General features: G+C 43.3%; 1 long non-coding RNA gene across 1 annotated transcript; it reads left to right on the top strand.

The window, feature by feature from the left end:
- Positions 1–22,207: 22,207 nt before the first annotated feature.
- LOC118944548 lies at positions 22,208–27,485 on the top strand. Its single transcript, XR_005039905.1, has 3 exons — positions 22,208–22,284; positions 22,660–22,754; positions 27,187–27,485. It is a non-coding gene; the product is annotated as an uncharacterized LOC118944548 (long non-coding RNA).
- The last annotated feature ends 88 nt before the right edge of the window (positions 27,486–27,573 follow it).

The raw sequence follows: 27,573 nt of genomic DNA, 5'->3' as shown, positions 1-27,573 counted from the left end.
CTGGGACCAAAGTAACAAAGCCTACCATCAGTAACACACTACGACGCTAGGGACTCAAATCCTGCAGTGCCAGACGTGTCCCCCTGCTTAAGCCAGGACATGTCCAGGCCCGTCTGAAGTTTGCTAGAGAGGATTTGGATGATCCAGAAGAAGATTGGGAGAATGTCATATGGTCAGATGAAACCAAAATAGAACTTTTTGGTAAAAACTCAACTCGTCGTGTTTGCAGGACAAAGAATGCTGAGTTGCATCAAAAGAATACCATACCTACTGTGAAGCATTAGGGTGGAAACATCATGCTTTGGGGCTATTTTTCTGCAAAGGGACCATCAAGACTGAACCGTGTAAAGGAAAGAATGAATGGGGCCATGTATCGTGAGATTTTGAGTGAAAACCTCCTTCCATCAGCAAGGGCATTGAAGATGAAACGTGGCTGGGTCTTTCAGCATGACAATGATCCCAAACACACCGCCCGGGCAACGAAGGAGTGGCTTCGTAAGAAGCATTTCAAGGTCCTGGAATGGCCTAGCCAGTCTCCAGATCTCAACCCCATAGAAAATCTTTGGAGGGAGTTGAAAGTCCGTGTTGCCCAGCAACAGCCCCAAAACATCACTGCTCTAGAGGAGATCTGCATGGAAGAATGGTCCAAAATACCAGCAACAGTGTGTGAAATCCTCGTGAAGACTTACAGAAAACATTTGACCTCTGTCATTGCCAACAAAGGGTATATAACAAAGTATCGAGATAAACTTTTGTTATTGACCAAATACTTATTTTCCACCATAATTTGCAAATTAATTCATAAAAAATCCCCACAATGTGATTTTCAGGATTTTTTCCCCCTCATTTTGTCTGTCATAGTTGAAGTGTACCTATGATGAGAATTACAGGCCTCTCTCATCTTTTTAAGTGGGAGAACTTGCACAATTGGTGGCTGACTAAATACTTTTTTGCCCCACTGTACATGAACCTGTGGTTTGAATAGATGTTACATGATCAATAGCTAAATCATGTGGGGACATTATGTCTTGTAACCTATTAGCCTCAATGACTCAACAAACGTGACTCACTTCTCTAAAAAAGCCTTTATTTCACTCTGACTTTGCAAATATTTAGAGAAGAAAGCAAGTTTGCCTTTTGAGCAATGAAGTCTGTGTACTGATGGTTACTCGTGACAAACGGCTGAGATTTGGTCATGGGTGACGAGATTATATGCTGACCAATGAAGTTCCAATATGCTGACCAATGAAGTCCCTATATACTGACCAATGAAGTCTATAGTGTGTTAGACTTGTGATACTGCTGATTTTTTATTTTACCTTTATTTAACTAGGCAAGTCAGTTAAGAACAAATTCTTATTTTCAATGACGGCCTAGGAACAGTGGGTTAACTGCCTGTTCAGGGGCAGAACGACATATTTGTACCTTGTCAGCTCAGGGATTTGAACTTGTAACCTTCCGGTTACTAGTCCAACACTCTAACCACTGCCGCCCCCTGATTCATTGATGTGAATGTGGAACATGGGTTAACTGTTGCTGTACGTAGGTAGACATGTTCCTGCTCTCCTATCTATTATAGGATGTTGTTTATTATTCAGAGAGAAAATTAAAAGACCCTTGACAGTTGGATGGATGCTTGATTGAACTCCATTGCTCTTTCGCCCCGGCCAAGACACTTCTAAAAAGAATGGGTATGTTTTTAAAGAAATATGGTGGACATGCCACCAAGCTGACCAGAGGACAGTGTGGAGCTACCACCATATTGAGTAGGCTAGTTTTAACCAATCATTTCAGATTACATGAAGTGCTGAGAGATTGTTACTGGACAAGAGAATCAAACCATTGATCAAGGTGCTGTTCTCTCTTCTGTCAGCAGTCAGCACTATAGAGCATCTGTCTTCTGCCAGCAGTCAGCACTATAGATCACCTGTCTTCTACCAGCAGTCAGCACTATAGAGCATCTGTCTTCTGCCAGCAGTCAGCACTATAGAGCACCTGTCTTCTGCCAGCAGTCAGCATTATAGAGCACCTGTGTTCTGCCAGCAGTCAGCACTATAGAGCACCTGTCTTCTACCAGCAGTCAGAACTATAGATCACCTGTCTTCTGCCAGCAGTCAGCACTATAGAGCACCTGTCTTCTGTCAGCAGTCAGAACTATAGAGCACCTGTCTTCTGCCAGCAGTCAGCACTATAGAACACCTGTCTTCTGCCAGCAGTCAGAACTATAGAGCACCTGTCTTCTGTCAGCAGTCAGAACTATAGAGCACCTGTCTTCTGCCAGCAGTCAGCACTATAGAGCACCTGTTTTCTACCAGCAGTCAGAACTATAGATCACCTGTCTTCTGCCAGCAGTCAGAACTATAGAGCACCTGTCTTCTGTCAGCAGTCAGCATTATAGAGCTCCTGTCTTCTGGCAGCAGTCAGCACTATAGAGCACCTGTCTTCTGCCAGCAGTCAGCACTATAGAGCACCTGTCTTCTACCAGCAGTCAGCACTATAGAGCACCTGTCTTCTGTCAGCAGTCAGCACTATAGAGCACCTGTCTTCTGGCAGCAGTCAGCACTATAGAGCCCCTGTCTTCTACCAGCAGTCAGCACTATAGAGCACCTGTCTTCTACCAGCAGTCAGCACTATAGAGCACCTGTCTTCTGTCAGCAGTCAGCATTATAGAGCTCCTGTCTTCTGCCAGTAGTCAGAACTATAGAGCACCTGTCTTCTGCCAGCAGTCAGCACTATAGAGCACCTGTCTTCTGTCAGCAGTCAGCACTGTAGAGCACCTGTCTTCTGCCAGCAGTCAGAACTATAGAGCACCTGTCTTCTGCCAGCAGTCAGCACTATAGAGCACCTGTCTTCTGCCAGCAGTCAGCACTATAGAGCTCCTGTCTTCTGCCAGCAGTCAGCATTATAGAGCACCTGTCTTCTGGCAGCAGTCAGCACTATAGAGAACCTGTCTTCTACCAGCAGTCAGAACTATAGAGCACCTGTCTTCTGGCAGCAGTCAGCATTATAGAGCACCTGTCTTCTGCCAGCAGTCAGAACTATAGAGCACCTGTCTTCTGCCAGCAGTCAGCATTATAGAGCACCTGTCTTCTGGCAGCAGTCAGCATTATAGAGCACCTGTCTTCTGCCAGCAGTCAGCACTATAGAGAACCTGTCTTCTGCCAGCAGTCAGCATTATAGAGCACCTGTCTTCTGGCAGCAGTCAGCACTATAGAGCACCTGTCTTCTGCCAGCAGTCAGCATTATAGAACACCTGTCTTCTGGCAGCAGTCAGCACTATAGAGCACCTGTCTTCTGCCAGCAGTCAGCACTATAGAGCACCTGTCTTCTGCCAGCAGTCAGCACTATAGAACACCTGTCTTCTGGCAGCAGTCAGCACTATAGAGCACCTGTCTTCTGCCAGCAGTCAGCACTATAGAGCTCCTGTCTTCTGCCAGCAGTCAGCATTATAGAGCACCTGTCTTCTGGCAGCAGTCAGCACTATAGAGAACCTGTCTTCTACCAGCAGTCAGAACTATAGAGCACCTGTCTTCTGGCAGCAGTCAGCATTATAGAGCACCTGTCTTCTGCCAGCAGTCAGAACTATAGAGCACCTGTCTTCTGCCAGCAGTCAGCATTATAGAGCACCTGTCTTCTGGCAGCAGTCAGCATTATAGAGCACCTGTCTTCTGCCAGCAGTCAGCACTATAGAGAACCTGTCTTCTGCCAGCAGTCAGCATTATAGAGCACCTGTCTTCTGGCAGCAGTCAGCACTATAGAGCACCTGTCTTCTGCCAGCAGTCAGCATTATAGAACACCTGTCTTCTGGCAGCAGTCAGCACTATAGAGCACCTGTCTTCTGCCAGCAGTCAGCACTATAGAGCACCTGTCTTCTGCCAGCAGTCAGCACTATAGAGCACCTGTCTTCTGCCAGCACTATAGAGTACCTGTCTTCTGCCAGCACTATAGAGCACCTGTCTTCTACCAGCAGTCAGCACTATAGAGCACCTGTCTTCTGTCAGCACTATAGAGCACCTGTCTTCTACCAGCAGTCAGCACTATAGAGCACCTGTCTTCTACCAGCAGTCAGCACTATAGAGCACCTGTCTTCTGCCAGCACTATAGAGCACCTGTCTTCTACCAGCAGTCAGCACTATAGAGCACCTGTCTTCTACCAGCAGTCAGCACTATAGAGCACCTGTCTTCTGCCAGCAGTCAGCACTATAGAGCACCTGTCTTCTGGCAGCAGATCAGAGACCGCTGCACACAGAGCAGTGATGAGGAGCCCAGTGAAGCTGCTCTTCCTCTGCATGATGTCCCAGTACTCAGTCAGTGTGGAGTGGAGCTGCTCTTCCTCTGAATGATGTACCAGTACTCAGTCAGTGTGGAGTGGAGCTGCTCTTCCTCTGAATGATGTACCAGTACTCAGTCAGTGTGGAGTGGAGCTGTTCTTCCTCTGAATGATGTCCCAGTACTCAGTCAGTGTGGAGTGGAGCTACTCATCCTCTACATGATGTCCCAGTACTCAGTCAGTGTGGAGTGAAGCTGAGCCTGCTGCTGCTCTTATGACCACCATATATACTTTATACTGATCCCAGCCCACCAATCAGATTGGATTCCTTAACTCATCTGTTCACCAAACTCACCAATTAGAACGCTTCCTTAGCTCACCTACACACTGGCAACCAATTAGATAGCTTTTATGTTGTTGTACACAAATGAACAACCGAATAGATCTTCCTTAAAAACACATTAAAAAAAACACACACTGCTCTTTCCCAACCTGGAATACAGCTGTAAAATAAGGCCTGTATCTATAAAGTAAAGTGTTGCCCGAGACACATGGACAATCTATCACAGTCCAATGGTCCAAAATAAACTTGATCCAAAATGTGGTCCAAAATAAATTGTATCCAAAATGTTGATGAAAATCTCTCCACGGGGGATCTGTGCAGGGCTCAGTGCTGCTGTTGAAGATACTGTCAGTAATTAAAGAAAGAAGTCCAAGATTAAAAAACAAAAACAACATTTTAAGTGAGAATAGGCATTGGTCTGAAGCCGAAAAAAGAAAGGAAATTCACATGAGGACAACAATGCCTGTTCCACCCATGCTCTACCAAGTCATGGAAAATGTATGGAGTATACATTATTTTATTTGGGAATGTAGTGAAGTAAAAGTAAACGTTGTCAAAAATATAAATAATAATGTACAGACACCCCCCCCCCCCCAAAAAAATGACTTAAGTAGAGCCGACTTCGCCACCAGACCGAGAGGAAACCAGGCTCACTTCCGGTGGCAGCCCAGTTCCGAATCGAATGCGATACATTTTTAGCCAGGGCAAAACATGCCGACACGGTTCCCGGGCCAGATGAATCTAACCCCCTTAATGATTCTGGTGTTGTTTTACCCGGGGGTGCACCGTGTGCAGCATCTACCACCCCTGAACACTGAACAGTAATTTAACACTGTGTTATTCAGTCAGCACAAATGTGGATCATGATAATGACAAGGCAGGAGCTGGATTGTATTCTACATGTTTGAAACAGTGATGCGGTTAACTAGCTATGTTTTTGTTTTTGTTGTAAGAAAGTATGATATATTGTGGTGCATGAACTGACCATATACGTTAGCTAACGTTACCTAGCTAGTTAACATTAACTGGCTATCATAGCAGCCAAGGATGTTCGCTATCTTATTTGTGCATGTTTGTTTGTGCTCCAATTACATGCATGTGTCTACATCAACAGTTTACACATGATGACTTCAGCCTAATATGAAATTGGCCAAATATAGCTAGCTTTCCTTGTTTGTTGGTTAGCTACCTAGCCAACGTTAGCTCTCATCTGACTGGTATAACATTAACTAGTTAGCTTGCTACCTAATTAATTAAAACAAAGGTACATTTATTGTCTAGCTACCTTTATTTACCTGTTTGATAGCTAGCTAGCCAGCTTTCAGCTGACTGGTATTAGCTAGCTACTGAGGCTAACCACTGGACTTTGTACAAGCAAGCTAACATTAGCTAGTTAGCTAACAGGCTAATCAATACATCTGCTTGCATTTATGGATTAACCTCAGTTTGAATACCACCATAGAGCTAGTTAGTGGGGGTATTTGCGAAATTGGTGTCATATTGGCTTAGGTATGATTGTAGGGAGGTTTGAATTTAACACTGAGCTTCAACTAATGCCTGTAATAGACGCAACGATAATATAGGCCTAATATTTTTGCGATCATGTTGATTTCCTCGTGGTTTTAGTACTCTGTGTTGATGTTGAACATACTGTCAGTAATTAAAGGAACTATGACTAGATGTAGGCCTAATATTTTAGCCATCATGTTGATTTCCTCGTGGTTTTAGTACTCTGTGTTGATGTTGAACATACTGTCAGTAATTAAAGGAACTATGACTAGATGTAGGCCTAATATTTTAGCCATCATGTTGATTTCCTCGTGGTTTTAGTACTCTGTGTTGATGTTGAACATACTGTCAGTAATTAAAGGAACTATGACTAGATGTAGGCCTAATATTTTAGCCATCATGTTGATTTCCTCGTGGTTTTAGGACTCTGTGTTTAACTGCCTGACATGACTTAGTACCGGTTTCCTCCTTTATCATCGTCCTAAAATCATCTCTTACAGGAACATGCAGAAAAATATATACTTTAGACTTTCTAAAAAGGGATTTGTATTCCTTTGCTATGAATCAAATGATGAAGATATGACTCTTCCTAACAGTGTGTATTACAGTATTCCTTAGCTATGAATCAAATGATGAAGATATGACTCTTCCTAACAGTGTGTATTACAGTATTCCTTAGCTATGAATCAAATGATGAAGATATGACTCTTCCTAACAGTGTGTATTACTGTATTCCTTAGCTATGAATCAAATGATAAAGACAGAAAGATGACTCTTCCTAACAGTGTGTATTACTGTATTCCTTAGCTATGAATCAAATGATGAAGATATGACTCTTCCTAACAGTGTGTATGACTGTATTCCTTAGCTATGAATCAAATGATGAAGATATGACTCTTCCTAACAGTGTGTATTACTGTATTCCTTAGGTATGAATCAAATGATAAAGACAGAAAGATGACTCTTCCTAACAGTGTGTATTACAGTATTCCTTAGCTATGAATCAAATGATAAAGACAGAAAGATGACTCTTCCTAACAGTGTTTATTACAGTATTACAGTAGATCAGAGTTGGTTGTACAGTACCTGCTAACTATTCTACATTTGCTACAACAGTATAGAGTAAAATGTCCATTATTTTAATCACTATAGGTTTAATGAACATTTAGTTAAAAATGCAGTGTGAATAGATATAGTCAAACAGAGAACACACCTTGGGAAAGAGGTTTTTCTGGTTAAATAGTGTTTAAATTAAAATTATTGCTCTAGTAAATATTGATATTTCATACGTTCTTACTTCAGTTATCACCAAAGGTATAAAAGCATTGCTCCTCTAGGAGTCAGTCATGTGGAGCAGAGGAAGTTCCTCCTCTCCTCACAGTCCCTGGTTCCCCAAAGCTCTCCCTCTCTGGCCAGGGTCCCACAGCGGAGGTGTTGCGCAGGGCAGTGGGGCAGCCTCCCCCCGGTCCAGGCCTGGTACTCAAGGGGCTCCCCGTTCACCCACAGCCACTCGCTGGCCAGGAAGCGCAGTCCCGTCCACACATGGTCCGCCTGGGCCCCCTTTGAGTTAATCATTCTCTGGACGAGGAGCTGCTCATTCTCAGACAGCAGGCTGGTGAGGTCAGTGTAGTGCTTCCTGCAGTGCTCCAGAGCCTCCTCCCACGTCTTGTTCTCCTTCACCAGGACCACGTTCAGATCAAAGCACAAGAATAAATATTTTTCAGTGCATTGCTTATCATTCATCTCAAGGTTCTTCACATCGACACAGTTCTGGATGCCATTGAGATTGTTTGGCTGGCCTTTCTCCCAAAACCTAAATGATGAGTTCCACCCCCCAGACCACTTCCACTCTGTTGGGTGAGAGGGATCTCTGTACAGACCAATCCAAACATAATCCGTTGTTGATATGTTATTGAACTCATCTACTTCTTCTTGGTTGCTGATGAAGGCCAGGTCAATGTACTTCTCTCTGCAGTACTGCTGAGCCTTTTCCCAGGTCTTTCCTCCTTCATTCACAAAGTGGAACTGTTTGTTCAGACAGCAGGAGACCACTGCACACAGAGCAGTGATGAGGAGCCCAGTGAAGCTGCTCTTCCTCTGCATGATGTCCCAGTACCCAGTCAGTGTGGAGTGGAGCTGCTCTTCCTCTGCATGATGTCCCAGTACTCAGTCAGTGTGGAGTGGAGCTGCTCTTCCTCTGCATTTATCCCTAATGTTGATGGAAATCTCTCCACAGTAGATCTGTGCAGGGCTCAGTGCTGCTGTGTTGATGTTGAAGATACTGTCAGTACATAAACGTAATCGTTTTAATTTCCCTAATGGTATTTGAAGCTTTAAATGAAGTTTGGGCTTTCGTAGCCCTATAACATCTGGGTCAAGGTCATTTGCATAATGTGACCTTGGGAAGAAAGAAAAACAATGCTTTCCATGTCTTTACAGGAAATATGTAAATGTAGGATTTTGCCTGAAGTGTGATTTGCCTGCCATCTCTGAACAAACAGAGGTCCACAGAGAGAAATGTCCACTGTAGTGACAGGATAACCCATATGACAGGATAACACCTCTGAGACCAAAGTTAGGCCCCTGGCCAGAGCTGTGTCATAACAAGTGCTGCTTTTACACAGAGATTGTTCTTTCATTATTTCAGGGTTTCTGGTCTTACTGCATAAACCTAAACTTTAGGGCTAAGCTGTACGCACCAAATAGCCTACACAGCCAATCGCCAAATAATGATTTTGGAAACTGGTAGATAAAGTTAACGGCAATTCACGGAGGCAAAAATGACACTGTCAAAATGTAATTCAATAAGACAAAAGCTGCAAAAGGAGAGTTGAAAATGAAGAGAAGGGAGGCCCGGAAAAGTAATGTTTCGGAAAAGGATTTGGTGAATAGCGTCAAATCAAATTTTACTCACATTTTATTGGTCACATACACACGGTTAGCAGATGTTATTGGTCACATACACACGGTTAGCAGATGTTAATGCTCGTGTTACGAAATGCTTGTGCTTCTAGTTCCCGACCGTGCGGTAAGTATTCTAACACATTCACAACGACAACCTTATCCACACAAATGTAAAGGGATGAATGAGAATATGCACATGTAATTATATGGATGAGCGATGTCCGTGGAGGCAAGATGCAGCAGATGGTATAGAATACAGTATACACATATGAGATGAGTATTGTAGGATATGTAGACATGTGTCAAAGACCATTAGGGAAATGAAAAGAGGATGGTAGCAGTGCCAGCTGCTTTACCTGTGATCATTGTGAGGCACTATACAAATTCGAGTCACAAGATGACTGGACATCAAACAGGCCTATGGCATTTCAAGGGAACTGTAGCCTATACTGTTTAGATATGCTAAATGGAAACTGAAATCTGGACTGATTGTAGGTCTATAACCTCTCGCACAGCCTTTAAAATAACTCCTGCAGAATTAAGCAGTAAAACGATACACCAAATGTATGTACAAAATTAGGACCTGGGAAAAGGAGTGGACAAATATGATTGGTTTGTTTCTGCATCTTGAGAGAATGCAATGCTCAGTCAGATATAATCTGTAAATGTGCTGGATTCATCATAAAAGCACCATAAAAGATGATAGTAATTTCGTCCACAAAAATGTGTATCGAAGGCGAACTGAATTCTTATCAGAAACGCGTTATTTTTCCTAACAACCGGTAAAACCGATGTCATTTGGACATTTTTTTTGCAAAAAAAGTGTCAATACAGGACTAAGATCGAATCGTACTACACCGGCTCGGATGCTCGTCAGATGTGGCACGGCTTGCAAACTATTACAGACTACAAAGAAAAGCACAGTTGAGGAGCTGCCCAGTGACACGAGCCTACCAAAATAACTAAATTACTTCTATGCTAGCTTCAAGGCAAGTAACACTGAAACATGCACGAGAGCATCAGCTTTTCCTGACATCTATGTGATCATGCTCTCCGCGGCCGATGTAAGACTTTGAAACAGGTCAACATTCACAAGGCCGCAGGGCCTAGACGGATCACCAGGACGTGTACTCCAAGAATGTGCTAACCAACTGAAAGTGTCTTCACTGACATTTTCAACCTCTCCCTTACTGAGTCTGTAATACCAACATGTTTCAGGCAGACCACCTGTGCCCAAGAACACTAAGGTAACCTGCCTAAATGGGGGGACATTATGTCTTGTAAATTAGCCTCAATGACTCAACAAAACGTGGCTCACTTCCTTAAAAAGCCTTTCTCGCACTCGGCAAATATTTAGAGAAGAAAGCAAGTATGCCTTTTGAGCAATGAAGTCTATATACTAGTGACAGACAGCTGAGACTTAGTCCTGGGTTCCGAGATTAAAATCTGCTGACAGATGTAGTCCCGATATTTTGACCAATCAAGTCCTTATATGCTGACGAATCAAGTCTTTGGAGTGTTAGACTTGTAATACTGCTGATTTATTGATGTGAATGTGTAACTTGGGTTAAATGTGTCACAGTTTCTCTTCTATTAGAGTGTTGTTTCCTTAGGCTACCACTGGAGGGCACCCTTACCTTGTTTTCTAGTTTCCACGGTTACCCTGATTATTTCTTATTGGTTTCACCTGTGGTTAATTACCCTCTCTGTTCACCTGGTTGCCTTGCTATTTAGGTTCCTCAGTTGGTCTGCATCTTTGCTTAGGGCTCATGTTTGATTAGTGTGCTGTTGCCCCAGCAGTCGGCACTATAGAGGGCCTGTCTCCCTCCAGCAGTTATCACTATAGAGGGCCTGTCTCCCTCCAGCAGTCGTCACTATAGAGGGCCTGTCTCCCTCCAGCAGTCATCAATATAGAGGGCCTGTCTCCCTCCAGCAGTCATCACTATAGAGGGCCTGTCTCCCGCCAGCAGTCGTCACTATAGAGGGCCTGTCTCCCTCCAGCAGTCATCACTATAGAGGGTCTGTCTCCCTCCAGCAGTCATCACTATAGAGGGTCTGTCTCACTCCAGCAGTCATCACTATAGAGGGCCTGTCTCCCTCCAGCAGTCATCAATATAGAGGGCCTGTCTCCCTCGAGCAGTCATCACTATAGAGCGCCTGTCTCCCTCCAGCAGTCATCACTATAGAGGGCCTGTCTCCCTCCAGCAGTCATCACTATAGAGAGCCTGTCTCCCTCCAGCAGTCATCACTATAGAGGGCCTGTCTCCCTCCAGCAGTCATCACTATAGAGAGCCTGTCTCCCTCCAGCAGTCATCACTATAGAGGGCCTGTCTCCCACCAGCAGTCGTCACTATAGAGAGCCTGTCTCCCTCCAGCAGTCATCACTATAGAGGGCCTGTCTCCCTCCAGCAGTCATCACTATAGAGAGCCTGTCTTCCGCCAGCAGTCGTCACTGGATGTACCAGCTAGCTATTCCCAGTATAACAGTTGGATGTACCAGCTAGCTATTCCCAGTATAACAGTTGGATGTACCAGCTAGCTATTACCAGTATAACAGTTGGAAGTACCAGCTAGCTATTACCAGTATAACAGTTGGATGTACCAGCTAGCTATTCCCAGTATAACAGTTGGATGTACCAGCTAGCTATTCCCAGTATAACAGTTGGATGTGCCAGCTAGCTATTCCCAGTATAACAGTTGGATGTACCAGCTAGCTATTCCCAATATAACAGTTGGAAGTACCAGCTAGCTATTCCCAATATAACAGTTGGATGTACCAGCTAGCTATTACCAGTATAACAGTTGGATGTACCAGCTAGCTATTACCAGTATAACAGTTGGATGTACCAGCTAGCTATTACCAGTATAACAGTTGGATGTACCAGCTAGCTATTCCCAGTATAACAGTTGGAAGTACCAGCTAGCTATTCCCAGTATAACAGTTGGATGTACCAGCTAGCTATTCCCAATATAACAGTTGGATGTACCAGCTAGCCAATACCAGTATAACAGTTGGATGTACCAGCTAGCTATTCCCAGTATAACAGTTGGATGTACCAGCTAGCTATTACCAGTATAACAGTTGGAAGTACCAGCTAGCTATTCCCAATATAACAGTTGGATGTACCAGCTAGCTATTCCCAATATAACAGTTGGATGTACCAGCCAGCTATTCCCAATATAACAGTTGGATGTACCAGCTAGCTATTCCCAATATAACAGTTGGATGTACCAGCCAGCTATTCCCAATATAACAGTTGGATGTACCAGCCAGCTATTCCCAATATAACAGTTGGATGTACCAGCTAGCTATTCCCAATATAACAGTTGGATGTACCAGCCAGCTATTCCCAATATAACAGTTGGATGTACCAGCTAGCTATTCCCAATATAACAGTTGGATGTACCAGCCAGCTATTCCCAATATAACAGTTGGATGTACCAGCTAGCTATTCCCAATATAACAGTTGGATGTACCAGCTAGCTATTCCCAGTATAACAGTTGGATGTACCAGCTAGCTATTACCAGTATAACAGTTGGATGTACCAGCTAGCTATTCCCAGTATAACAGTTGGATGTACCAGCCAGCTATTACCAGTATAACAGTTGGATGTACCAGCTAGCTATTCCCAATATAACAGTTGGATGTACCAGCTAGCTATTCCCAGTATAACAGTTGGATGTACCAGCTAGCTATTACCAGTATAACAGTTGGATGTACCAGCTAGCTATTCCCAGTATAACAGTTGGATGTACCAGCTAGCTATTACCAGTATAACAGTTGGATGTACCAGCTAGCTATTCCCAGTATAACAGTTGGATGTACCAGCTAGCCAATACCAGTATAACAGTTGGATGTACCAGCTAGCCAATACCAGTATAACAGTTGGATGTACCAGCTAGCTATTCCCAGTATAACAGTTGGATGTACCAGCCAGCTATTACCAGTATAACAGTTGGATGTACCAGCTAGCTATTCCCAATATAACAGTTGGATGTACCAGCTAGCTATTCCCAGTATAACAGTTGGATGTACCAGCTAGCTATTCCCAGTATAACAGTTGGATGTACCAGCTAGCTATTCCCAGTATAATAGTTGGATGTACCAGCTAGCTATTCCCAGTATAACAGTTGGATGTGCCAGCTAGCTATTCCCAGTATAACAGTTGGATGTACCAGCTAGCTATTACCAGTATAACAGTTGGATGTACCAGCTAGCTATTCCCAGTATAACAGTTGGATGTACCAGCTAGCTATTCCCAGTATAACAGTTGGATGTACCAGCTAGCTATTCCCAGTATAATAGTTGGATGTACCAGCTAGCTATTCCCAGTATAACAGTTGGATGTGCCAGCTAGCTATTCCCAGTATAACAGTTGGATGTACCAGCTAGCTATTCCCAGTATAATAGTTGGATGTACCAGCTAGCTATTCCACATTAACAAAAAAATAGATAGTCCACAATGGAAAACAAACAGAGAACAAACCCTGAGAAAGATGTCTTTGACCTCAATGGGACTTCCTGGTTAAATATATTTTAAATACTACCTGTTGCTAGTTGTAAATATTGAGCTTACATAGGTTTTCACTTTAGGTATAGAGTACCACAGTATGAGTTGTAAAACCTAGCGGTCAAACAGGGAAACGATATGACGTTTTGATAACTGTGTAAATCTCTCCTGGACAACGATGACCTTTTTCAATTTATTCACCTGTGGAAAAAACTATTTGAACCATTTCCCTGTTTGACCTCTAGTTTTTATGGGTATTATGACACGTCCACTGTGGGGCTCTATGACATAGGTATTATATAGACCTGTCTGTTTCCTCTAATGCCTCTATCGTACCTACAGTGTCACTGTCTAAAATGGTGCGCATCATCATCTGGATATGTGAGTGGAACACATACCATTGGATACATACGTTCCATAAATCCAATGTGTGTACCACACGCACTGCGACTGCCTCCGCCTCTGTAACGCAACGCTGCAAGGCAAACAAAGGCCTTCCATTGGAAATGAACGGACTTCTGGTGTAATAAAACACAATGACACTGTCGGTGTTATCGAGGCGTAGGAGTAACCTCATGTTGTGCAGAGGATGTTCCTCATCTGCTTCCTCTTAGTTGCTGATGAAGAGGTCAATGTTCTATTCTCTGCCATTCTGCCGAGCCTTTCCTCAGGTCTTCACTCCTACCTACATATAGTGGAAGTGTTTGGTCAGATCAGAGACCGCTGCACACAGAGCAGTGATGAGGAGCCCCGTGGAGCTGAGCCAGATGACTCTTCCTAACAGTGTTTATTACAGTATTCCTTAGCTATGAATCAAATGATGAAGACAGATGACTCTTCCTAACAGTGTTTATTACAGTATTCCTTAGCTATGAATCAAATGATAAAGACAGATGACTCTTCCTAACAGTGTTTATTACAGTATTCCTTAGCTATGAATCAAATGATGAAGACAGAAAGATGACTCTTCCTAACAGTGTTTATTACAGTATTCCTTAGCTATGAATCAAATGATAAAGACACAGAAAGATGAGTCTTCCTAACAGTGTTTATTACAGTATTCCTTAGCTATGAATCAAATGATAAAGACACAGAAAGATGAGTCTTCCTAACAGTGTTTATTACAGTATTCCTTAGCTATGAATCAAATGATGAAGACAGAAAGATGACTCTTCCTAACAGTGTTTATTACAGTATAACAAAGTTGGTTGTACAGTTCCTGCTAAGTATTCTACATTTGCTACAACAGTATAGAGTAAAATGTCCATTATTTAAATATCTCTCAGGTTTCATGACAAATTTAGTTTTAAATACGGTATTTATACCTATAGTCAAACAGAGAACACACTGTTGTAAAGAGGTCTTCCTGGTTAAATAATGTTTAAATACAAATGTATTGCTAGTAGTAAATATTGATCTTTCATACGTTTACATGCCTGGCTCCTCTAGGAGTCACTAATTTGGAGCAGAGGAAGTTCCTTCTCTCCTCACAGTCCCTGGTTCCCCAAAGCTCTCCCTCTCTGGCCAGGGTCCCACAGCGGAGGTGTTGGGCGGGGCAGTGGGGCAGCCTCCCCCCGGTCCAGGCCTGGTACTCCAGGGGGTCCCCGTTCACCCACAGCCACTCGCTGGCCAGGAAGCGCAGTCCCGTCCACACATGGTCCGTCTGGGCCCCCTTTGAGTTGATCATTCTCTGGACGAGGAGCTGCTCATTCTCAGACAGCAGGCTGGTGAGGTCAGTGTAGTGCTTCCTGCAGTGCTCCAGAGCCTCCTCCCACGTCTTGTTTTTCTCTACCAGTACCACGTTCAGATCAAAGCACACAAAGGGATATTGTTCAGTGCATTGATAATCATTCATCTTTTTCTTCCACACACTAACACAGTCCTGGTTGCCTAATTTATTGTTTGGCTGGCCTTGCCCCCAAAACCTGAATGATGAGCTCCACCCTCCAGACCACTTCCACTCTGTTGGGGGAGAGGGATCTCTGTACAGACCAATCCAAACATCATCCGTTCTTGATATGTTATTGACCTCATCTACTTCGTCTTGGTTGCTGATGAAGGCCAGGTCAATGTACTTCTCTCTGCAGTACTGCTGAGCCTTTTCCCAGGTCTTTCCTCCTTCATTCACAAAGTGGAACTGTTTTTTCAGACAGCAGGAGACCACTGCACACAGAGCAGTGATGAGGAGCCCAGTGAAGCTGCTCTTCCTCTGCATGATGTCCCAGTACTCAGTCAGTGTGGAGTGGAGCTACTCTTCCTCTGAATGATGTCCCAGTACTCAGTCAGTGTGGAGTGGAGCTGCTCTTCCTCTGAATGATGTCCCAGTACTCAGTCAGTGTGGAGTGAAGCTACTCTTCCTCTGAATGATGTCCCAGTACTCAGTCAGTGTGGAGTGAAGCTGCTCTTCCTCTGCATGATGTCCCAATACTCAGTCAGTGTGGAGTGAAGCTGCTCTTCCTCTGAATGATGTACCAGTACTCAGTCAGTGTGGAGTGGAGCTGAGCCTGCTGCTGCTCTTATTACTACAAGCTACCTCATCCTGGCCCCTCACCTCTACACCCAACCCACCAATCAGAGATGCTTCCTTAGCTCCACTCTACACCCAGCCCACCAATCAGAGAGGCTTCCTTAGCTCACCTGTATACCCAGCCCACCAATCAGAGAGGCTTCCTTAGCTCACCTGTATACCCAGCCCACCAATCAGAGAGGCTTCCTTAGCTCACCTGTATACCCAGCCCACCAATCAGAGAGGCTTCCTTAGCTCACCTGTATAGCCAGCCCACCACCTGTACACACTGGCTGGTTATTAGACAGATCTTGTGTTTTTACCTGCACACAAATTAACTAAATAGAGAATCCTTACAGACAATGAAGCAGTGCAACCTGGAACACTGAATTTTAAGAAAGTAAACAGATTTTTGCCATGTTATACTAAAGACACAAATAAAGATCTCATGGCCTGACAAGTCTAAAATGAACTTGATCCAAAATGTTGATGGACATCTCTCCACAGTGGTTCTGTGCAGGGCTCAGTGCTGCTGTTGAAGTTACTGTCAGTAATTAAAGGAACTACATAAATGTAACGGTTTGATTTCCGTAATGGTCTTTGAAGCTTTGAATGAAGTTCGGGCTTTCGTAGCCCTTTAACATCTGGGTCAATGTAATATGCATAATGTGACCTTGGGAAGAAAGAAAAACAATGTTTTCCATGTGTTTACAGGAAATATGTAAATGTAGGTTTTTGCCTGAAGTGTGATTTGCCTGCCATCTCTGAACAAACAGAGGCCCACAGAGAGAAATGTCCACTGTAGTGACAGGATAACCCATATGACAGGATAACACCTCTGACAGGATAACACCTCTGAAACCACTGTAGTGACAGGATAACACCTCTGAAACCACTGTAGTGACAGGATAACACCTCTGACAGGATAACACCTCTGACAGGATAACACCTCTGAAACCACTGTAGTGACAGGATAACCCATATGACAGGATAACACATCTGACAGGATAACACATCTGAAACCACTGTAGTGATAGGATAACACCTCTGACAGGATAACACCTCTGAAACCACTGTAGTGATAGGATAACACCTCTGACAGGATAACACCTCTGAAACCACTGTAGTGACAGGATAACACCTCTGACAGGATAACACCTCTGAAACCACTGTAGTGACAGGATAACACCTCTGAAACCACTGTAGTGACAGGATAACACCTCTGAAACTACTGTAGTGACAGGATAACACCTCTGAAACCACTGTAGTGACAGGATAACACCTCTGAAACCACTGTCGTCACAGGATAACACCTCTGAAACCACTGTCGTCACAGGATAACACCTCTGAAACCACTGTAGTGACAGGATAACACCTCTGAAACCACTGTAGTGACAGGATAACACCTCTGAAACCACTGTAGTGACAGGATAACACCTCTGAAACCACTGTAGTGACAGGATAACACCTCTGACACCACTGTAGTGACAGGATAACACCTCTGAAACCACTGTAGTGACAGGATAACACCTCTGACAGGATAACACATCTGAAACCACTGTAGTGACAGGATAACACCTCTGACAGGATAACACCTCTGAAACCACTGTAGTGACAGGATAACACCTCTGAAACCACTGTAGTGACAGGATAACACCTCTGAAACCACTGTCGTCACAGGATAACACCTCTGAAACCACTGTAGTGACAGGATAACACCTCTGAAACCACTGTAGTGACAGGATAACACCTCTGAAACCACTGTAGTGATAGGATAACACCTCTGACAGGATAACACCTCTGAAACCACTGTAGTGACAGGATAACACCTCTGACAGGATAACACCTCTGAAACCACTGTAGTGACAGGATAACACCTCTGAAACCACTGTAGTGACAGGATAACACCTCTGAAACTACTGTAGTGACAGGATAACACCTCTGAAACCACTGTAGTGACAGGATAACACCTCTGAAACCACTGTAGTGACAGGATAACACCTCTGAAACCACTGTAGTGACAGGATAACACCTCTGACACCACTGTAGTGACAGGATAACACCTCTGAAACCACTGTAGTGACAGGATAACACCTCTGACAGGATAACACATCTGAAACCACTGTAGTGACAGGATAACACCTCTGACAGGATAACACCTCTGAAACCACTGTAGTGACAGGATAACACCTCTGAAACCACTGTAGTGACAGGATAACACCTCTGAAACCACTGTAGTGACAGGATAACACCTCTGAAACCACTGTAGTGAGAGTATAACACCTCTGAAACCACTGTAGTGACAGGATAACACCTCTGACAGGATAACACATCTGACAGGATAACACCTCTGAAACCACTGTAGTGACAGGATAACACATCTGAAACCACTGTAGTGAGAGGATAACACATCTGAAACCACTGTAGTGAGAGGATAACACCTCTGACAGGATAACACATCTGACAGGATAACACCTCTGACAGGATAACACCTCTGAAACCACTGTAGTGAGAGGATAACGCCTCTGACAGGATAACACATCTGACAGGATAACACCTCTGACAGGATAACACATCTGACAGGATAACACCTCTAACAGGATAACATCTCTGACAGGATAACACCTCTGAAACCACTGTAGTGACAGGATAACACCTCTGACACCAAAGTTAGGTCCCTGGCCAGAGCTGTGTCTTACCATTGATGCTTTTACTGTTGCCTTATAGGCCTAAAGCTACAATAACACTGTGCAGAACTATCAACAGGGCCTCCATGTACATAATATGTGGACTAAGACTTCACAAGGCTGCTCATAAGGTATTTATACGTTATATTATCCAAGAATCAATGGGTAAATCAAATCAAATCAATACAAGTGTAGACCTTACTGTGAAATACGTACTTACAAGCCCTTAACCAACAGTGTAGACCTTACTGTGAAATACGTACTTACAAGCCCTTAACCAACAGTGTAGACCTTACTGTGAAATACGTACTTACAAGCCCTTAACCAACAGTGTAGACCTTACTGTGAAATACGTACTTACAAGCCCTTAACCAACAGTGTAGACCTTACTGTGAAATACGTACCTACAAGCCCTTAACCAACAGTGTAGACCTTACTGTGAAATACGTACCTACAAGCCCTTAACCAACAGTGTAGACCTTACTGTGAAATACGTACCTACAAGCCCTTAACCAACAGTGTAGACCTTACTGTGAAATACGTACTTACAAGCCCTTAACCAACAGTGTAGACCTTACTGTGAAATACGTACCTACAAGCCCTTAACCAACAGTGTAGACCTTACTGTGAAATACGTACCTACAAGCCCTTAACCAACAGTGTAGACCTTACTGTGAAATACGTACCTACAAGCCCTTAACCAACAGTGTAGACCTTACTGTGAAATACGTACCTACAAGCCCTTAACCAACAGTGTAGACCTTACTGTGAAATACGTACCTACAAGCCCTTAACCAACAGTGTAGACCTTACTGTGAAATACGTACCTACAAGCCCTTAACCAACAGTGTAGACCTTACTGTGAAATACGTACCTACAAGCCCTTAACCAACAGTGCAGTACAAGAAGAGTTAAGAAAATATTTACCAATAAACTAAAGTAAAACAATTATAAAAAGTAGGCAATAAAATAACAGTAAATAGGCCTAACGACGTTAATCGAAACGCTGAACTGTCACGTTCTGACCATAGATCTTTTGTGTTTTCTTTGTTTTTAGTGTTGGTCAGGACGTGAGCTGAGTGGGCATTCTATGTTGTGTGTCTAGTTTTCACGTTTCTATGTTTGGGCCTGATATGGTTCTCAATCAGAGGCAGGTGTTTGTCGTTGTCTCTGATTGGGAACCATATTGAGGTAGCCTGTTTTGTGTTGTGTTTTGTGGGTGGTTGTCTTCTGTCTTTGTTTCTTCGATGCACCAGATAGGACTGTTTTGGTTTTTCCTTCGTCCACAGAAGAAAGACGTTACATGAACAACCAGAAATATCCCAGATTGTACCTTTTTTAGAGTGTACCTTTAAATTGAATAGATTAATGGTCATGATTTTTTATTTCTTACCTTTTTTAAGAACTATACAAGGACATTGTTTGACATTTTACCACAGCCAATATCTTTTATAGCCTTCTTGGACTAATTAGAATTTATTTTGCAGCAATTGGTACTTTTATTTGGCGTGTTGTCTCCATAGCGATCTGGGCAGGTTTGTGTGATCTACAGTGTGTTGAGGTGTGGTGAAAGACTATCCCTGTAGGCAATAAGTCCTACCGGTGTTTACCCTTCTGTCAACAGCTACACTCTGTCTGCGCTACTCCCTAACCACCACTAGGGGGGCGCCACTTTGAAACATGGGACCTACTGAGCATGTGGAGAGGGTGGTGGTTTGTATTGTTAAGGCATAGTACTTGGTTACTGTACAATCAGGTGGAGGTTATTAGCGTTTCAGTAGCAGTTAAGGACCTTTCAGACTTTCAGCTCTTCATCTATATTGTGCGTCTGTATGTGTTCCTGTTCATCCACCCTACTGGTAGTGTACAGCTGAAGACAGTTGCTGATGTCTCTGACATTTGTTACAGCATGCCAAAGACCACACTGCACCGGGCCGGGTTTGGGGTGTCAGGTTCTCCTTAAATATCCCGATGGCTAGAGAGGACAGATGGCTGTATCATATCGTCATGATCCTGACCACATTTAGAAAACAGTCTGATGTTCTGTCATGTCAACATTCAGGATGTTTTCTCAGCATTTTCAGCACTCCATCTAGACTTTAGTACTTCACAGCTAGAATAGTTTAATGTCCTCAGAATGTTTTGTGATATTTTAAAATATACTCACACAATTACTTTATTCACACAATTATGTTAATTGGTTTAATTATGTTTAATTTAATTATATTATTTAGAGATTAAGGTTAATGTTTAGGAACAGGCTAATGTTTGGGAACAGGCTAATGTTTGGGAACAGGTTAATGTTTGGGAACAGGTTAATGTTTGGGAACAGGTTAATGTTTGGGAACAGATTAATGTTTGGGAACAGGCTAATGTTTGGGAACAGGCTAATGTTAGGGAACAGATTAATGTTTGGGAACAGATTAATGTTTGGGAACAGGTTAATGTTAGGGAACAGATTAATGTTTGGGAACAGGCTAATGTTAGGGAACAGATTCATGTTTGGGAACAGATTAATGTTTGGGAACAGGCTAATGTTTGGGAACAGGATAATGTTTGGGAACAGGATAATGTTTGGGAACAGGTTAATGTTTGGGAACAGGTTAATGTTTGGGAACAGGTTAATGTTTGGGAACAGGCTAATGTTTGGGAACAGGTTAATGTTAGGGAACAGATTAATGTTTGGGAACAGATTAATGTTTGGGAACAGGCTAATGTTTGGGAACAAGATAATGTTTGGGAACAGGATAATGTTTGGGAACAGGTTAATGTTTGGGAACAGGCTAATGTTTGGGAACAGGATAATGTTTGGGAACAGGATAATGTTTGGGAACAGGATAATGTTTGGGAACAGGTTAATGTTTGGGAACAGGCTAATGTTTGGGAACAGGCTAATGTTTGGGAACAGGATAATGTTTGGGAACAGGATAATGTTTGGGAACAGGATAATGTTTGGGAACAGGATAATGTTTGGGAACAGGCTAATGTTTGGGAACAGATTAATGTTTGGGAACAGGCTAATGTTTGGGAACAGGTTAATGTTTGGGAACAGGCTAATGTTTGGGAACAGGTTAATGTTTGGGAACAGGATAATGTTTGGGAACAAAGATTATTATATCAGACTATTAAACTCGATATCTGTCTTACTGCCTCCCTTCCTCCCCCTTCCTCCCCCCTTACCTCCTCCCTTCCTCCCCCCTTACCGCCTCCCTTCCTCCCCCTTCCTCCCCCTTACCGCCTCCCTTCCTCCCCCCTTACCGCCTCCCTTCCTCACCCTTCCTCACCACTTACCCCCTCCCTTCCTCACCCGTTACCCCCTCCCTCCCTTCCTCCCCCTTCCTCTCCCTTCCTCACCCGTTACCCCCTCCCTCCCTTCCTCCCCCTTCATCATTTAACCCCTCCCTTCCTCCCCCTTCCTCCCCCTTCCTCATCATTTAACCCCTCCCTTCCTCCCCCTTTCTCCCCCATTACCCCATCCATGGGATCTTTGAAATAGATACACTCAGCTAGTTCAACATTCTCCATGGGATGGAAAACAGCAGCCAAGTACAAGGTGACTTGTTTTATTAGAGTGTGTATGAAGTTCCTCTGGAAGATGACTTTAAATGTTACTTTGGTCTCTAAAGGCGTAGATAAGAGATGTGGTAGTAGATTCATGTACTGTAAAGTTTGCTTTGAAAGGATCTATGTATCTACAGTATGTCAGACTGACGGTTCGGATGTGCTCTTGGAGAAAGGTCATGGCAACAATGTGGTTGAAATGTATTTTAGGACCTAAAAGGTCAGATACGGCGTGTTCTTAAAGGGGTAGTTCACCCCAATTTCAAAATGATTTATTTGTTTCCTTACCATGGTAGTTCATGCTATCTCAAATTCTAGCTATTTTCCTTGTAATGACTTTCTTCTTCTTGTTGTGAATTAATTGCAGGCCTCTCATTCGCCTGCAGGGTGGATACCAACCAAACGTTCCAGAACGTCTGAGTGGGTCTCTCTACATCTCATGTCACCCATTTCATCATTACAGTAAGACGACACCTGATGACACACATTTTGAAATTACTAGAATTGAATCACATGTTGACTACCAACCGTTAACAAGAGTGTTAGGTAGACTGTCACAGTGGTGGTTACTGAACTCAATCACAGGTTGACTACCAACCCTTCACAAGAGTGTTAGGTAGACTGTCACAGTGGTGGTTACTGAACTCAATCACATGTTGACTACCAACCCTTCACAAGAGTGTTAGGTAGACTGTCACAGTGGTGGTTACTGAACTCAATCACATGTTGACTACCAACCGTTAACAAGAGTGTTAGGTAGACTGTCACAGCGGTGGTTACTGAACTCAATCACAGGTTGTCTACCAACCCTTCACAAGAGTGTTAGGTAGACTGTCACAGTGGTGGTTACTGAACTCAATCACAGGTTGACTACCAACCCTTCACAAGAGTGTTAGGTAGACTGTCACAGTGGTGGTTACTGAACTCAATCACATGTTGACTACCAACCCTTCACAAGAGTGTTAGGTAGACTGTCACAGTGGTGGTTACTGAACTCAATCACATGTTGACTACCAACCGTTAACAAGAGTGTTAGGTAGACTGTCACAGCGGTGGTTACTGAACTCAATCACAGGTTGACTACCAACCCTTCACAAGAGTGTTAGGTAGACTGTCACAGCGGTGGTTACTGAACTCAATCACAGGTTGACTACCAACCCTTCACAAGAGTGTTAGGTAGACTGTCACAGCGGTGGTTACTGAACTCAATCACAGGTTGACTACCAACCCTTCACAAGAGTGTTAGGTAGACTGTCACAGCGGTGGTTACTGAACTCAATCACAGGTTGACTACCAACCCTTCACAAGAGTGTTAGGTAGACTGTCACAGCGGTGGTTACTGAACTCAATCACAGGTTGACTACCAACCCTTCACAAGAGTGTGAAGTAGAAACAAGTGTGTTAGAGCAGGGCTGGAGGTGAGGCCTGCTGGAGGGTATCTCTCCAGGAGGAGGTTGGTTAGAGCACTACTGGAGGTAAGGCCTGCAGGAGGGCAGCTCTCCAGGAGGAGGCTGGTTAGAGCAGGACTGGAGGTAAGGCCTGCATGAGGGGGGCTCTCCAGGAGGAGGGCTGGTTAGAGCAGGGCTGGAGGTAAGGCCTGCAGGAGGGTATCTCTCCAGGAGGAGGCTGGTTAGAGCAGGGCTGGAGGTAAGGCCTGCAGGGCTGGTCACCCTGTCTATGGCTCCATCAGGTAACACATTGACTGACAGGGAGACATTCAGGCTGTACCATCTGTTCTACAGAAGCATCTCTAACAGTTCACTATCTGCAGAAACAATGTGTTCTGTTAGAAGGGGTTTCCTATTGAAAACACTGTTAGAAGGGGTTTCCTATTGAAAACACTGTTAGAAGGGGTTTCCTATTGAAAACACTGTTAGAAGGGGTTTCCTATTGAAAACACTGTGTTCAGTTAGAAGGGGTTTCCTATTGAAAACACTGTTAGAAGGGGTTTCCTATTGAAAACACTGTTCAGTTAGAAGGGGTTTCCTATTGAAAACACTGTTAGAAGGGGTTTCCTATTGAAAACACTTTTAGAAGGGGTTTCCTATTGAAAACACTGTTCAGTTAGAAGGGGTTTCCTATTGAAAACACTGTTAGAAGGGGTTTCCCATTGAAAACACTGTGTTCAGTTAGAAGGGGTTTCCTATTGAAAACACTGTTAGAAGGGGTTTCCTATTGAAAACACTGTTAGAAGGGGTTTCCTATTGAAAACACTGCTAGAAGGGGTTTCCTATTGAAAACACTGCTAGAAGGGGTTTCCTATTGAAAACACTGTTCAGTTAGAAGGGGTTTCCTATTGAAAACACTGTTAGAAGGGGTTTCCTATTGAAAACACTGTTCAGTTAGAAGGGGTTTCCTATTGAAAACACTGTGTTCAGTTAGAAGGGGTTTCCTATTGAAAACACTGTTAGAAGGGGTTTCCTATTGAAAACACTGTTAGAAGGGGTTTCCTATTGAAAACACTGTTAGAAGGGGTTTCCTATTGAAAACACTGTGTTCAGTTAGAAGGGGTTTCCTATTGAAAACACTGTTAGAAGGGGTTTCCTATTGAAAACACTATGTTCAGTCAGAAGGGGTTTCCTATTGAAAACACTGTGTTCAGTTAGAAGGGGTTTCCTATTGAAAACACTGTTAGAAGGGGTTTCCTATTGAAAACACTGTTCAGTTAGAAGGGGTTTCCTATTGAAAACACTGTTAGAAGGGGTTTCCTATTGAAAACACTGTTAGAAGGGGTTTCCTATTGAAAACACTGTTAGAAGGGGTTTCCTATTGAAAACACTGTGTTCAGTTAGAAGGGGTTTCCTATTGAAAACACTGTTAGAAGGGGTTTCCTATTGAAAACACTGTTAGAAGGGGTTTCCTATTGAAAACACTGCTAGAAGGGGTTTCCTATTGAAAACACTGTGTTCAGTTAGAAGGGGTTTCCTATTGAAAACACTGTGTTCAGTTAGAAGGGGTTTCCTATTGAAAACACTGTTAGAAAGGGTTTCCTATTGAAAACACTGTTAGAAGGGGTTTCCTATTGAAAACACTGTTAGAAGGGGTTTCCTATTGAAAACACTGTTAGAAGGGGTTTCCTATTGAAAACACTGCTAGAAGGGGTTTCCCATTGAAAACACTGTATTCAGTTAGAAGGGGTTTCCTATTGAAAACACTGTTAGAAGGGGTTTCCTATTGAAAACACTGTTAGAAGGGGTTTCCTATTGAAAACACTGTGTTCAGTTAGAAGGGGTTTCCTATTGAAAACACTGTGCTCAGTTAGAAGGGGTTTCCTATTGAAAACACTGTTAGAAGTGGTTTCCTATTGAAAACACTGTGCTCAGTTAGAAGTGGTTTCCTATTGAAAACACTGTGCTCAGTTAGAAGGGGTTTCCTATTGAAAACACTGTGCTCAGTTAGAAGTGGTTTCCTATTGAAAACACTGTGCTCAGTTAGAAGGGGTTTCCTATTGAAAACACTGTTAGAAGGGGTTTCCTATTGAAAACACTGTGCTCAGTTAGAAGGGGTTTCCTATTGAAAACACTGTTAGAAAGGGTTTCCTATTGAAAACACTGTTAGAAGGGGTTTCCTATTGAAAACACTGTTAGAAGGGGTTTCCTATTGAAAACACTGCTAGAAGGGGTTTCCCATTGAAAACACTGTATTCAGTTAGAAGGGGTTTCCTATTGAAAACACTGTTAGAAGTGGTTTCCTATTGAAAACACTGTGCTCAGTTAGAAGTGGTTTCCTATTGAAAACACTGTGCTCAGTTAGAAGGGGTTTCCTATTGAAAACACTGTGCTCAGTTAGAAGTGGTTTCCTATTGAAAACACTGTGCTCAGTTAGAAGGGGTTTCCTATTGAAAACACTGTTAGAAGGGGTTTCCTATTGAAAACACTGTGCTCAGTTAGAAGGGGTTTCCTATTGAAAACACTGTTAGAAAGGGTTTCCTATTGAAAACACTGTTAGAAGGGGTTTCCTATTGAAAACACTGTTAGAAGGGGTTTCCTATTGAAAACACTGCTAGAAGGGGTTTCCCATTGAAAACACTGTATTCAGTTAGAAGGGGTTTCCTATTGAAAACACTGTTAGAAGGGGTTTCCTATTGAAAACACTGTTAGAAGGGGTTTCCTATTGAAAACACTTTTAGAAGGGGTTTCCTATTGAAAACACTGTGCTCAGTTAGAAGGGGTTTCCTATTGAAAACACTGTTAGAAGTGGTTTCCTATTGAAAACACTGTGCTCAGTTAGAAGTGGTTTCCTATTGAAAACACTGTGCTCAGTTAGAAGGGGTTTCCTATTGAAAACACTGCTCAGTTAGAAGGGGTTTCCTATTGAAAACACTGTTAGAAGGGGTTTCCTATTGAAAACACTTTTAGAAGGGGTTTCCTATTGAAAACACTGTGCTCAGTTAGAAGGGGTTTCCTATTGAAAACACTTTTAGAAGGGGTTTCCTATTGAAAACACTGTGCTCAGTTAGAAGGGGTTTCCTATTGAAAACACTTTTAGAAGGGGTTTCCTATTGAAAACACTTTTAGAAGGGGTTTCCTATTGAAAACACTGTGTTCAGTTAGAAGGGGTTTCCTATTGAAAACACTGTTAGAAGGGGTTTCCTATTGAAAACACTGTGTTCAGTTAGAAGGGGTTTCCTATTGAAAACACTGTTAGAAGGGGTTTCCTATTGAAAACACTTTTAGAAGGGGTTTCCTATTGAAAACACTGTGCTCAGTTAGAAGGGGTTTCCTATTGAAAACACTGTTAGAAGGGGTTTCCTATTGAAAACACTTTTAGAAGGGGTTTCCTATTGAAAACACTTTTAGAAGGGGTTTCCTATTGAAAAGCTAAATCAGATCACCTGAAACTTTCAGCAGTGAAGGGCTGATTTTTACTTTTACCTGATGAATTTTCTGTTCAGTTTACTACTTTACCAGCAAACAGGGACAATGGCTCGTCTTCAGAGGTAAGTAATCAAGTTTGAAGGTAAGACCCAGATGCAGACTGTGTCGAAGTAACAGTGTTTATTTCAGCAACAGGCAAACGACAGGTCAAGGCAGGCAGGGGTCGATAACCAGAGTAGTGGGGGGAACGATACAGGACGGCAGGCAGGCTCAGGGTCAGGTCAGGCAGGGGTCGATAACCAGAGTAGTAGGGGAAAGGTACAGGACGGCAGGCAGGCTCAGGGTCAGGGACAGACAGAGTGGTCAGGCAGGCGGGCTCAGAGTCAGGACAGGCAAGGGTCGAAACAAGGAAGGAGAGAAAAAGTGAGACTGGGGAAAAGCAGGAGCTGAGACAAGAAACGCTG

Source organism: Oncorhynchus mykiss, chromosome 26 (assembly GCF_013265735.2).
Source record: "Oncorhynchus mykiss isolate Arlee chromosome 26, USDA_OmykA_1.1, whole genome shotgun sequence".
In the NCBI taxonomy this organism is placed as follows: Eukaryota; Metazoa; Chordata; class Actinopteri; order Salmoniformes; family Salmonidae; genus Oncorhynchus; species Oncorhynchus mykiss.
This window is presented reverse-complemented; position numbering and strand designations above follow the sequence as displayed.